Genomic DNA, 14,725 nt, shown 5'->3' with positions numbered 1-14,725 from the left:
AATCTTGGGTCTTCTTTCTTCATATTATAACCTTTGGAAAATATTGGATTGTCAATTTGAAAATCTTTATTACATTTTCTTTGGGACTCAAAATTTTCCTTTATCGCCCTGACAATGTTTTGGCCAAGCACCCACTTTGGTATTTCTTCATTTCTTAAGATTTTGTTATTTCTTTCTTTCCAAATACCCCACAAGAGATGGGAAAGAGTAATTTTCCCATTTTTGATGAGAAGTTAGGATTGAAGTGTGCTGGGAGTTTTCCATTGGGTAACCTTGACTGGTCAGAGAGCCACTTAGGGTCATGTATGTTCTTCTTCCATTACATCTCCTTATATTCGTAGTCTTAGATGCATTTAGGAGTAGAGTTAGCTTTAGACCTAAACCTCTCCTAGGTTGCTTATGTCTATGAGCAATCTAGTTAGCCTATTCTAATCTCAAGTTATGAGCATACCCATAGCCACCCTTTTGATCTACTGAAAAAATCATTCCAACTATATATTACATATAAGGGGGCAATACCTTATAATTCAAAGGGTAGTGTTATAACACATACACTGACCCATTTGTTGGCAACATCATTTTGTTTCCTCATATTTTGGGCATCTAGGGTCAAGGTATATCTAATTCAAGGTGAGGAAAAATCGTTTACTAATAGTTTTTGGTGACTCTTTTGGGGATCTAAATCAAAGAGTAGTTCTTGGTTTCTCATTCTTAGAAATCTAAAGGTGTATTCCCTAGGATGGAGACTAGCGAATTTTTATAAAGGACCTACTTTCTTTGGTCTAGGAAGGTCCAGTGTAACTCACTGAACATGCCAAATTTAAAGACTGGGAGAAGGCCAAGGCCTCAACCCACTCTCCAAGAACTCAATGAAACTACTGAAAAAATACTACAAGAACTTGTACTTCTATTTAAAACAAGCATCTCCCATGTCGTACAAGAGAATATTAGCATTGAAGAGGATCATGTTTTTGCATCTTTGTGAGAATGTGTATGCGCTAGATTTTACAAGCTAAAAGACATGCAAAGAGAGGAACTAAGGTTGAAAAAAGAAAGGTTGAAGCTCAAGAAAGGTGCTTCATGAGCTTTTTGATCCTTATAAAGAGATCATCTCTTATGGAGTCCAAGAAAATATCAACATAGAAGATGATCATATGTCAAAGATTCTTTAGAACTATGTCTATGCTCATTTTTGAAGACTAAAGGACCTACAAGAAAGTGAAAGAAGGAAGTTGAAACAAGTACAGATGATTGAGCATAAATAACCCTTGAAGTCACCTAACACTATTCCTTATGATGTGAACACTAAAGAGAGGCCAGGCCTAAGCCTATTTTTGAAGAACTCCATACAACTAAGGATAAAGTCTTCGAGAAGATCTTGTTGAATCTTGTAGAGAGCCTCAACTGAGGAGATAAACTCAAAGCAAGTAAGATTTGAAGCCACCTCTGTGATTGATTCCACAAGTTGAATGATCAAAAAAAGGACAATAGAAAGGAGCTAAAGCTGAAGATAACATCTACACCTAATCATGAAGCCCCCATCATAATCTCACCTGATTCTAGTTCTCATATTATTGCATTCTTTGGTAAACAAGAGACTATTCCTAGTGTTACAAATCAAGGTTAAAAAACTCCATTAGAGACTTCTAAAGAAGAATCTTCTGATGATCATCTGCCTGCACTAGAGCATTCCACTTATGATCTGCAAATAGCTATGAATTTGAATTTAGTTAAAGAAAGAAAAAATGAAGTTCAACCCAAAGAATGGTTGTATCAGCATGAGGATGAACTTCATGAATGCTTTGGTAAGACTCTTATCCTTGATAAATATGTGATTGAAGAAAAGAGTCCTAAGATCAACTACTAATCTATAGAAGAATTAGTTCCATTGGTAGATGCAAATTTTTCTTATAGTGAGGAAGAGGAGATTGTCTATTGGTCCTTACTACCCCTCAAAACAAAAGAATCACTTGATGGCCCAAGTACAAAACCAAATAAAGTTAAAGAAGGGTCATTAATGGTTGAGATTTCTTCTAACTCTCCTATGATTATACTTGCTATTTCCATTCCTGAAGATAATAAGGATGCATTGGAGGATAGGGAGAATAGAGATTATAGTATAACTGAGGGATATTTGACTGTTAAATGCAATGAAGTGGGTACCTATCCAATAATAGAACTTGTGCAAGAGAATCCTTTCTCTACACTAGTTGATGAACCCTAGTTATGTGACAGTGTAATTGAAGTCCCCAGTGCTAATCACCTTGCTCCTAATAAGGAGGTGTGTGACCATATTCCTCTCCTAGAAGATTATAAGAAGGATACTATAAAAGGACCTGAGGAGGATGAGCTAATATATGATGAAGCATGGTTGTTTGGATATGAGTGGGCATCTAGTCAAGTCCTACACACTACTTGGAGAGTTTGAGTTGCCATGTTGTTGCTATCACTACAAGTAGGAGTCCTTCTTAGAGAGAAAAATAAATTGTGGAGGGAGGGACCCTACTTTAGTCAATCAATAAGTGGATTCATCTCACATCTACAAATATGTTAGATTAGGTGTGTGTTTAGTTTAGTTATCTTTCCTTGCTTTCCTACTTTTTTTTAGTTTACGATCCTTTGTATCAGCTGCCTTGTTTCCCCACCACCCAAATGCATAACATCTCCCTATGCTGGCTTAGAATTTGCAACCTAATGAACTAGGAACTAATATTTTATATTTAGTATTTTATGTAATAAAATAAGTACGTAGTCTATTGCTAGGTGTGTTTTTGCCAAGATTTTTGCAAAACCATGATATATCTAGGTCCCTGCTTAGGCACTCACATGCCTAAGACCCCAAGTTAGAGCCAATTCTTGCCATGATTTCAATATCCTATATTTTTCAAACTTCTAGGATTAGAATTGAGTTAATGTGATGTCATGTCTGTGTCTAGATTTACCTTAAGGAACTTCTCTTCTCATATATCCCTTTGTGTACAGCTAGGTGGGCATTCAAAAGAAATCTAATGCATTCATTCATATTAGGTGATTAGGGAAGGGAGGGTAAGTTTATGAATTTCCTAAATGGGAGGGAAGGTGTTCAAAAACCCTAACTCTATGATCAAGTATTTCATTGAAGGAACGATACATCTAAAGGGAGAGATCACATTACATTTAGAGAATATGGCGACGAAAAGCATTAGGATTAAAGCTTAGGACCAATGCATAGATCATAGGAGCATTAAGGGAGCAAGAGAAGGGTCAGGTTAAATGTTGAAGAAGTAGATGAATCCTCAGAAATGGTGAAAGAACCCAGTTAAAGGTGGTATGACTCTTTTTAAAGTCCAATTGATGGCTAATATTTAATCTGTGCATCTATTTTGTAAAGTTGACAATTCAAATGGCTTAGAGGTTAAGTCTAGACCATTAGATGAGGATCAGATTATAGGTTTTTGTAACATCATAGCCTATGTTCCATACAATGAAAAATAAGTTGCAAAGATGCAAAGATCCAACCACAACAGTTAAGGCCTAAGTAATCACACCATCACACAAAGGTAATGCTAACCTAGAATTAACACAACAAAGCTATGAAAGCCACTGATCACATTATTGCAGGTGGTTAGATGTAAACCAAAGTTAAGGCTACGATAGAGTGAAAGTATGTATCCACACCATCATAGGGTTAAATGATGAGTTAAGGCTCCAAGTTGTGAGGGTGTAATGAATGGTACATGTCAATTTTGCATAGTTATCGCATAATCATAGGTGGATAAAGGTAACCCACAATTAAGGTTGCAAAATGATGAAGAGTACATGACAGTTAAGATAGCCAGTGATCACAACATTGTATGGTTTCACTTATAGTGATTGAATGAGTGAAATGATCGAAGGAAGCAATATCTGATCATTTTACTAAGGAAAAATTTACAAAGGGTTAGCAACAATTAGATCCATAGTTTTTGCAGTATCACACAAGTTAGTGCTAACATTCAAGATAATGTTGTGAAGGTGTGAAAAGGGTAACCATGGCAATATGATTATATATAGTCACATCTTTGCAAAGGGTTAAAATCAATCTTGGGTTAAGGTTGTGAACAAGTGAGAGCACGTATTCACAACATCACAAGAGGTCAAATAAACTCTAGTTTCAAGTTGTAAAGGTGCAAGAAATAGTGGCAGTTAAGTCAGGAAGTGATCACATGTTTCCAGGGTTAAAGGCATTCAAGATATTCTATTTTGCGATTTGGCAAAATGGTAATATTTAAACCTTAAAACAACCATCGCATGGTCACACATTAAGAGCCAAGCTAGTGTGAGAATCTCTAAAGGTGTAAAACAAAGAAATCAAATGATCATGAGGTTATATAGCAATTTAAGGATGATACTTGTGAAGGAGTGACAAAGCATAAAAAGAAGTGATTGTAACATTGCAAGCCTAAATGATTAACAAGGAGATAAGGTTATGAAGCCACAAAATGCCAAAGAGGACCTATGGGTGCATGGTCACAATAGTTAATCTCTAATCAGTGGAAAAAACTCTGATAATGTGAACAAGGTCAACCTAAAGTCATTGATTGAATGAGCTAAATGATTGAAGGAAGAAGTGTCTTGTTATTTTGATAAAGAAAAATCTACAATGTGGCGAAAGAATCTTCTAAACAATGTTCGCACTATCACATGGTATAAAATGTTGTATGTTTGATGGGTGCAAAGTGGTGTAGAGGTTAGAAAGGAGGTTATCAGAACATCACACAGTTAAACGAGAAGTTAGAAATTCAAGTTGCGAAGTTACGCACAAGGCGATAGTCAATTTCACATGGTTAACGCAACATCATTGATGTTAGGACTATCTTCCAAAATAAGGTTGTGAAGCTGTGAATGGTGATTTGGTGGTTAAGAGTAAGGTGATCACAACATTGCATGAAGTTATATAGTTAAGAGGTTTTAAGTGGCAAAGCTACAAATAGTAACCTAGATCATCAACACATCATGATTGTCCAACAAAATTAGATTGATGCATGATACTAGTATTTGATAGATGTACACAAAGGAAACCATAGTGGAATTCATCGCTACTTCACTATGGTTAGTAAGATGGAGACATGTTAAGTTGCAACTTGATGAAAATGGTAACAATTAAACATTAAAAGGTCATTGCAATGTCGTAGGGTAAAAAAAAATCAATACATTCTAGGGAGTGAATAGGAAAAACACATTTGATAGATAAGGAGATAAGATTTTGCATCATTGCAGGGGTAAGCATATAATCAAGAGGTCTAACTAGGAAGTATCGACAAGGTTAAAAGCATTCAAAGTTATTTTTTTTCAAGTAGTCATGGTAGTTAAGCCATAACATACTAGATAAGATGTGACTTGGTGAATATGACTATAATATGTGTAAATTTTTTTGTTATCTTAGTCACGCAGTTTAAGTGGATAAGAGTTATCAAGCTAGTGAATAGGCGACATAGTCATGTTGGAAGGAAGAATTCATTTGATTGCATCTTCATTGGCAGTTAAAGTTTACTTGAGGTTAATGTTAAAATATAGCAAAAGCCCATTGTTGTGGCTTCATAGGGTTAAACACTCAATTAGAATCTTAAGTTGCAAAGAAGCAACACGGTAAAGATGAATGGGTTTTTATGCTTTAATTGTGATTGTTGATAGGAGATCGACGATGAATATTTAAACCTATTGTGGTCATTGAGAGTCATATGATATGAACTTGGCACCAACAAATAAAAGTGGAATATGAACCATTTTGAGGGTTTCTAATCATTTTTTTTTTCTCTGATGTATTGATTTATGACCAATGACTGTTGGATTTTGAGTGATTCAAGTGCTTTGTTTATGTAACTAATGAATCTATAAGTGGCCAAGAACCCTAAGAAGGGGCCTATATATTTAATTTTATAAGTTAATAGAAAGGATCAACAAGTTTCATGCATTTTATCCCCTTGTAGCAAAGACTATTGAGTGAGAATTGAGAGGTGTATAGAATGAAGGATTAGATTAATGTCTACAATTAGGTAATGTGATGTTTTAATTCCACTTATAACTAGAATGCCTAGGTTTCTTTAATTTTTCTAATTCCACTTAGAACTAGCATGCCTAGAAAATGTGATGTTTTAATTCCACTTAGAACTAGCATGCTTATAACATCTTGCATTTTTGATGATAAGTTAGGATTGAAGTGTGCTAGGAGTTTTCCACTAGGTAACCTTGACTAGTCAAAGAGCCACTTAGGGTCATGGATGTTCTTCTTCCATTACATCTCCTTGCATCCCATAGTATCAGATGCATTTAGGAGTAGAGTTAGTGTGATACCTAAAACCTCACCTAGGTTGCTTATGTCTATGAGCAATCTAGTTAGCCTCTTCCAATCTTAGGTTAAGAGCATACCCATACTCACCCTTTTGATATACTAAAAACATCATTCCAAGTATATATTACATATAAGGGAGCTATACCTTATAATTCAAAGGGTAGTGATATAACACACACACTGACCCATTTTTTAGCAACATCATTTTGTTTCCTCACATTTTGGACATCTAGGGTCAAGGTAAAGCCAATTCAAACTGAGGGACAAACTATTTACCAATAGACCTCAAGCTTATGTACCGTTATAGCCTTATCATCTTCATCATTGATTAGCCCTTTTAGGGAGAATTGTAAGGATGGAATCTCAACCTCAAGTGGTAAAATGACCTTAGAGCCATAACCTAGAGAAAAAGGAGTAGCCCCAGTGAGAGTGTGTATGCTAGTTCAATATGCCTAGAGTGCAGGATTAATCTATATATGCCAATCTCTCCTAAACTTATGTACAATCATATATAAGATTTTTATTAGTGCCTTAATCAAAGTCTTACCTTGAAATTTCCCTTGGGGATAATAGATAGAGGACCAATGCTACTTGATCTTGAACTTTTTGCAAAGTTGCCTAAGAAAGATGATGCATAATGAGATATATATCAAGATGAAGAATATTTGCATATGTCTAAGCTAAATTAATTTTCTTTTATTTTAAGAATTTAGTGAATTGTTCCTTTTCTTCAGCTGATAGTGACTGGGCTAGAGGTATGATCTTAGGAGACTCTTCTATATGCAAATTAATAGGTTGCATAGGCTCAATTAAGACTGATGATCTATCTTGGAAATATCTTGCCAAAAGTACCAAGTACCTCATATTTGGGCACCTTGAAGTGGTTTTCACTCTCAAATACATCTTTATTTTTACTATTTTTTCCTTTGACATCACCATAAAGTGGTTTTTGCCATTAAAGATCCTTTTTTTCATTTTTAAAAAAATTTATGACTAGGGTACTTGATATCTCACTAAGTCATATTTGTCACTAGTTTTCTCATGGAAGAGACTACTGGTTTAATAAAATTTAGATAGCAAGTGATCTAATAGTCATTTTGGAATGATGGTAGCTTAGGTCTTTGGTTTTGTATGGATCAATCAATGAGATCAAATGAGTGATAGCGATGAGGAAGATTCAAGGTTATTAATGCAAAAGGAATTATGTCTTTTGATGAGAGAGTCTAAGTCTATAAGGAAATCTCCAAAGGTACCTAAATTAGGGTAAGACCTATGAGCATCAATGTTATCCACTAAAGAAAGTTGAGAGTTTGATTCCTCAAACTATACAAAAGACTCATTAACTACATTGGTCTAGTTAATATAAGCATGCAAAACATCTACTCCCACTTTATGAGATGTGTTAGAAAGAAAGTCCTAGACATATTCATTTGAATTAGTGCTTTGATTATGAGCTACAAGATGAACAATATTTATTCTAACCCTCTCTCTATTAGGATATTCTATGCTAGACTCATCAAATTCAAGTTGCCTAGAAGTGGAAGCCTAAGTAGTGTGACCATTAAGTATCTCATCTTCTCCACAAAGAATGGAAGTGGGAAGAATGAAATCATCCCCTGCAATGGTAGTAACTATAGGTTTAACATCATCATTTGAATTGCTAATTGTAGTAGGTTCTTCATTATAGATAGGAAGATTATTCTCAACCCATAGCCTAAGCTAGTTGTGTCCATAGCCTAAGCTAGTTGTGTCCTTACACTTGTGACCTTTAGTGTGATGCATAGATTCAACAAGGTTATGCTTATTATTACTTAAAGGTCCATGTCTAGGGTAACCCATCTTCTTGAGAAACTCATAACCTTTTCAATATCTCTTGGGAGAAATAGCTATAGCAAGTATAACTTCATCAATTGGATCTTCTTCTCTATATATCTAATCCCTAATAGATTGGTCTTCTTTTTTATCTTCTAATAGAACCAAGGATTGAAAAAATGTACCATAGATGGTCATATATGAGGATGTTGGCTTCATATTATTAGATGATTTTCTATAAGATCATGGGGAAAATAACAATGCAACAATGGAGTCTAGGGTATATTCCCTCACACCAATGCCTGTCATCTTTAACTCCTCATAAGTGGAAAGTGAGGATCTAACTTCATTAGAAAGTTTTTTGTTTGGAATTAGTGATTCTATAGCAATAAGCATGTTTATGGGCATAGAATTATCCCCTAGAATCACAACTTCAGTACCATTGAAGGGGAATTTTATACATTGATGGAAGGTTGATGGTACAACTTACATTTCATGCATCCATTATCTTCTTAGCAAAAGGTTGTATACAAGTGGAATGTCAAGGACTTGAAACACCACATCCTTCTCCATGGGACCAACTCAATTAGGCAATGCAACAAGACCCTTGGAAGAATGTTCAACCCCATCATAAGCTTTTACAATGATTTTGTGCCTAGCCTCAGTAAAATTTTTAGATAACCCCAACTATTTAACAACACCAAAATAAATAATGTTCAACCATACACCATTGTCTATCAATACTTGTTTGACTTGAGTATGATATATTTGAACCTCAACTTGTAATGGAAGGTTGTGTGGGTCACTAAGAATTTTTTCATCTTCTTCAGAGAATGTAAGGTAATATGGTGAGTATATATGGTTCACCATATCTTGGAACTTATCTACATCAATATCCATAGGAACACTTGTTGCACACAAGGCTTTTTCTAAGATCTCCTTGTGTAAAGGAGACAACTCTAGCAACTCAAAGATACATATTTGAGTGGAGGTTCTTTGCAACTGACACACAAGATCATAATCGAATATAGAAGTAGTAGTTTTCTTAGAGGATGAAGCTTATTTAGAATTATCTACCACTTTAAGGAAAACCTTGGACTACTCCCTAGTAACATCATTTAGTGTCTCACCATAAGAGGAAGAGAAATATGCTACCCTAAGTGAAACCATAGGTCCATTGTTATCAAAGTGTTGAAAAGGATCATGGGTCCTCAAGATTACCTTAGGCCTTTCATCATTCATGTCATAGTGAGGCTCTTCATCAAATTTGGGTCCCATCATGTAGACAATCCCCCAATTGGTTCAAGCATGTTTATGACATTGTTAGTGTTGGTATATGTGTAATTGATCTTAGTATCAGTACCCTTTTTGTTTGATTTTGAAGTCTCTCCTTGTTCATAATGTGGGATAAGGTCCTTAAATTCTTTATGGTTGGAGTTCTTAACCAATGAATCAGTGACAATATTTACCCCATCAATGAGATCTTGTATCACATCCTTAAGCTTCAGACAATTATATGTACTATGACCCTTGTTTCTATGGTAATCACAAAAATGATCATCTCTTCACCAAGAAAGGTTTGACAATGGGGTCATGGGCCTCAAGTTGTTGGGTAGCATATGAGCTTGTTAGCAAGAAATGTGTCCAAGATCACATTATATGAATCAACTAATGACATAAATCTAAGCCTAGGCTTAGACAACTTGGTAAATTTGGGCTTGTCATATGTTTGAGATTTGTTAGAGTCATTAGATCTTGTTATCTTTTGTTTTGATTAGTGTATCATCTTAAATGGGAAGCACTTCCATGTTAAGAGTGTTTAGCCCTTTGAGTAAGTGGTTGGTATCATGTCAAGCACCTTGAATGGGTCTTTACATGAATCTAGCTATTTTCCCCCTATTTTGCTTCTCTCTTTCTATTTCCAGTCTATTTCTAACAACTTTCTTTATGAAATTTAAGGCTTTGACTTTCTAGGTCAAGGATGACCTAAAGGGTCAAGGTAAACCTTGACCATGACCTTGGTCAAGGATGACCTTGACCCTAACCTAGGGCAAGGTTGACCTCATCCTTGACCTAGCTCCAATTTTCAATTTTTAGAAGTTTTAGGATATTGGGCTTTGGAAAGTTTCATTTTCCCACTTCCAGGTTAGCTATTTCAGATTTTGGAATGATACACTCTTAAATTACATTTATTCTAGGTCCATTTCTGGGGGTTAAGGTTAATTAGGATTTAATGCTCCAATTTTAGCTTTCTTTAGAAGTTTGTGCCCTAGATCTCTATACAAGGAAGCCTTCTTCCCTCATTTTGACATCTATCTATTATCCACTATCTATGATAAAAGTTATTATCTACTTTTCATGAGAGAATCTACCTACTATGAAGTGAAGATCTACTACCTATAAAGCATTCAAGCATTTAAGTGTTCAAGCATCCAATTCATCAAGATGATCCATTTTTCACTATTGAAGGATTCAATCTCTATGGAGCCCTCTTGTTGAAGATTTCTCCATCTACATTCATCCAAGCCTTTTTCTATGCAAAGATCCATTAAATATTGGTGTTGAAAATCTAATGCCATTGATTTGAGACATCTACATACATTTCTGCATTCATTTGGAGCATTCGTACTTGTGGATTCAAGGATTCAAATCCTTTGCAAGGATTTCAACATAAGAAAGGTGAATAGTTCAGTTTACTTTGTTTATTGATATTTCATTCTCAATTATATTTAAAGGTTAATTCCAAACTAGGGTTGACCAAGGGAAACCTACCATCCAAAAAAATGAACCCTTTTTCTTGTAGATATAGGTGTGGAGCAATGAATTCAAGTGCAGATTTGGATACCCTTTTTGTCAAACTTACGGGATCCATGAACAAAAATTTCACCAGAGAAATGCAAGTCAAGGTCAAATTTTTGGGGCACAATTGTGCCCTAGGGTAAGATTGTACCCCTCTATTTGGGTCAAGGTTGACCTACCCTTGAAGGATAAAAGTTTTTTGGATTTCCCCTATCTCGACATTTCTAGTCTAGAACAAGCTATAAATTCCTCAAAACTAGACATATACATCAAAAATCAACATTTTCTAGATTTATCCTACTTCAAGGTTAGTATTTGTCTTTTATCTATTTAAGATTTAAGCACATACTTCTCAAATAGAAAGACCATAGGATCTATTCTTTTCTTCATATTCTCCATTACTTGATCCATTTGTGCATTGAACACTTCCTTGTGGTTAATCAATTTGGATCATTCCTTTTGGAAATTTAGGTTGAGGATAGGTCCTATTTTATTCCTATTCATTTTGGTGAACCCAACATGCTTACCCCCTATCTCTTGTGGAATTATATGCCCTATTGTGTTTTGTAGTGTTAAATTTCATTTTTATATTTGTTAGGTCTTTTCTTGCATTAAGATTAGATTTAGTTTATGCTCTTGCATCTTAAAATTCAAAAATACTAAAAAAAATTTCAATCTCTTTCAAAATATGAAAATATTTATGCTTTATGTTTTATTAGTTTAGTTCATTTGCATTGCATTGGTTTATGAGCTTTATTACTTCTAGTCCTACTTTTAATCTTAGGGCTAGATGCAGTCGTAGACTAATGGGTACCTTTAAGCCTAAGTCTTCTTCTCATTTCCTTAGGATTGTAGATGAGACTTTGATTCTTCTTAATTATACTCCTCTTATGGAGAAAAATTCTTCTCACTCATCTCATGATGAGCATGATGCTTTAAGAGTTCCTCCCAAACAAGTCTAAAAACTTTCAACTAAAATTGAAAAAATAGGTAATTGGCTTATTCAAGAAAACCATAATCAAGATTCTATTCAAGCTATAGAGGCTCTTAAGAAAGTTCTTCATGATAGTGATCAAGGTGTTAATCTCTTGCATGGTATTACTCACCTTATGCATTCCAATGTTAAACCTTTAGCTCAAGTAGCTCAAGATTTAGGGTTGATTCCACCTATCACTAGTGTAGAACCTTCTTCTATTCCCTTCCCTAGTATTCCTACCTATACTCCTTCTTTGGTGACTATGACGATTCCCTCTATCCCTATGATTGTTCCTCTTGTTTCCCTTCCTATATCATAACCTTCTTATCATAATGTTCCTTTTACTTATTCTACTCCTTTGCCAATTGTAGCTCCTATTGTTCCTCTAGTTGTGTCTTCCATTCCTGTAGCTTCTTACACTTCACCTAGTGTTTCTAATGTTGCTATTCCTCCTATTTCCTCTCATGATTCCAAATCAATCATTTGGCTCAAACTGTGTCATCTTTACAACAAAAAATCATATCCTTGACTCAAAATAAGTTTAGTATTCCTATGTGTGACATGGGAAATCCTTTGTTCTAGTATATTATTCATACTCCCATTCCTCAGCAAGCCGATATGCCTCATCTTGAGAATTATAATGGTAAGTGAGACCCTATTCATTATGTTAAAATATTTCAGATCCTTTGTAATGAATATGCTCATGATCATAGGATTTTAGCTAATTTTTTTGCTTAAACCTTTCATGACAAGGCCTTACTATGGTTTTTAGTTTTGCCTCCTTATTCTATTAATTTATTTCCTCAACTTGCTAATGCTTTTATTCAACAATTTTAAAACAACATTGGCTTGCAAGTGTCTTTGATTGATTTGATACACTGTAAAAAAATTTCTAAAGAAAAATTAACTAAATTTATGAGTAGATTTAAGCATTTGTACACTTAGATTTCCTATCCTATTCCTGATATTGATATTCAATGTATGTTTGTTTCATATTTTCAAAAGGATTTTAGAGATAAGATTCTTCTTACTAAATTTACTTCTTTTCAATAACTTTGTGCAACACTTCATGATTATCAATTACAAGTGAGTCAATTTGAGAGAACCACTCTAGTGGCTCCTATTCTTTTTGATAAAGGTGATGCTACTTCTAATCCAAATAAAGTTCAAAAATTTAATAACTATGTCAAGATAAATTAACAAGAAAATGCAATTGTTGATCAAGTTGTTGTTGCATCTTATAGTGCCACTTCTACATCCACTGCTTTTTGGTTAAATCATATGTTTACTTCTCTTTTTGAATCTTTTCATTCTATTATGAATAGGTTGCTAACTACTAATATGATTACTTTACCTCCTATTCAACCTCTTTTACCTACTACAATGGCATCTAAATCTTTTGATCCGAAAGACTTTTGTCAATATAATCATCATAATGGTCATGAAACTAAGAAATGTTATTCTTTAAAACATAGTATTCAGGATTTAATTGATTCTAATGCTTTATGTATTGATAATTTTTATGGTAGTGGGAATAAACGTGTTTCTCCTCCTAATAAAAATAAGCAAATATATATAAATCCTTTACCTACACATGACACTAATACTATTGCTCAACCATCTTCTATGGATATTGTGTATGATTCAAAGATGGATGATCTTAATCATCTTGCTCATCAAGTGGAGCATGTGGTTCAATCTATATCTCCACCTCAGTCTCAACCTCTACTTCAATCTCAAGTTTCATCTTTACTTCAACTAAAACCTAAGCCTAAATTGAAGCCTCAACCTAAAACTCAACAACAACCTAAGAAAAAATGACCTTGGGAACTTTTGATTATCTTTGATGATTCTAAGACTATTAAAGCTCATGATGATACCCTTTATATTTATGGTAAGATTGTTGAGATATCCACTCATGGCTGACTTGTTGATTCTACCTCCTTAGTTAATGTAATTATAGAAGAAAATATTTTTATGAAAGGATGCAACATGATTTTTATGATACATCTAATGTGTGGATTCAAATTTTTAATGGTTTTCTTTATCCATCATTTGGTTCTATTGATTTACTTGTTGAACTTTGTAGAAAAATTGTGAAAGCTACCTTTTTTGTTGTTCCTACTTCTGATCAATTTCAAGTTAAGCTTGGTTTTCCATGGTTAAATTCCATGCATGCTATTGCTTCACCCATTCGTAAATTTCTTAAAAATATTTATGATGACAAAGTAAAGACAATTAACCATAGTTTATATTATACTTCTAGGCCCAGGGTTTGTGCTACACTTGACCTGATCATCTTTTCCACTCATATCAAGCCTATAAGCATCATAATATTTTCAAGTTAAGTTTACCTTTTATGGATCTTAATCATGGTATTTTTCCTATGCCTTCCATACCTCCTTTATCTCTAGCTTCTACAACTATTACTCAAGCTCTTCTAATTTCTTGTAAGTCTATTGATAATCCTATTAATCCTCCTATAGAACCTATGAAGGATCCCATAATTGTTCATCCTAGTTCTCAACACATTTCAAGAAAGACAAAATATATTTGATTTGCTAATGAACATCATAAGAAGAATTGTGATCAAGCTAAAGCTCATAATTATGTTCTTCAAAAATCTTTACCTTCTTTGGATACAACTATGCATGATGTGTTATAAGAAGTTTTGCTAATAATGATGATAAGATGCATGATTTTGATGATTTAATTCATATCTTGATCCTATTTTAATTAATCTAGATGAAGAAGATACTCTTGCTGATATTGATGATGTTAATGATGATTATGAAACTTTTGACATTGACATTGATTTACCTAATATG

The sequence above is a fragment of the Cupressus sempervirens genome, chromosome 10 (assembly GCF_028749045.1).
Source record: "Cupressus sempervirens isolate cs-2001-9-10 chromosome 10, ASM2874904v1, whole genome shotgun sequence".
Lineage (NCBI taxonomy): Eukaryota > Viridiplantae > Streptophyta > Pinopsida > Cupressales > Cupressaceae > Cupressus > Cupressus sempervirens.
This window is presented reverse-complemented; position numbering follows the sequence as displayed.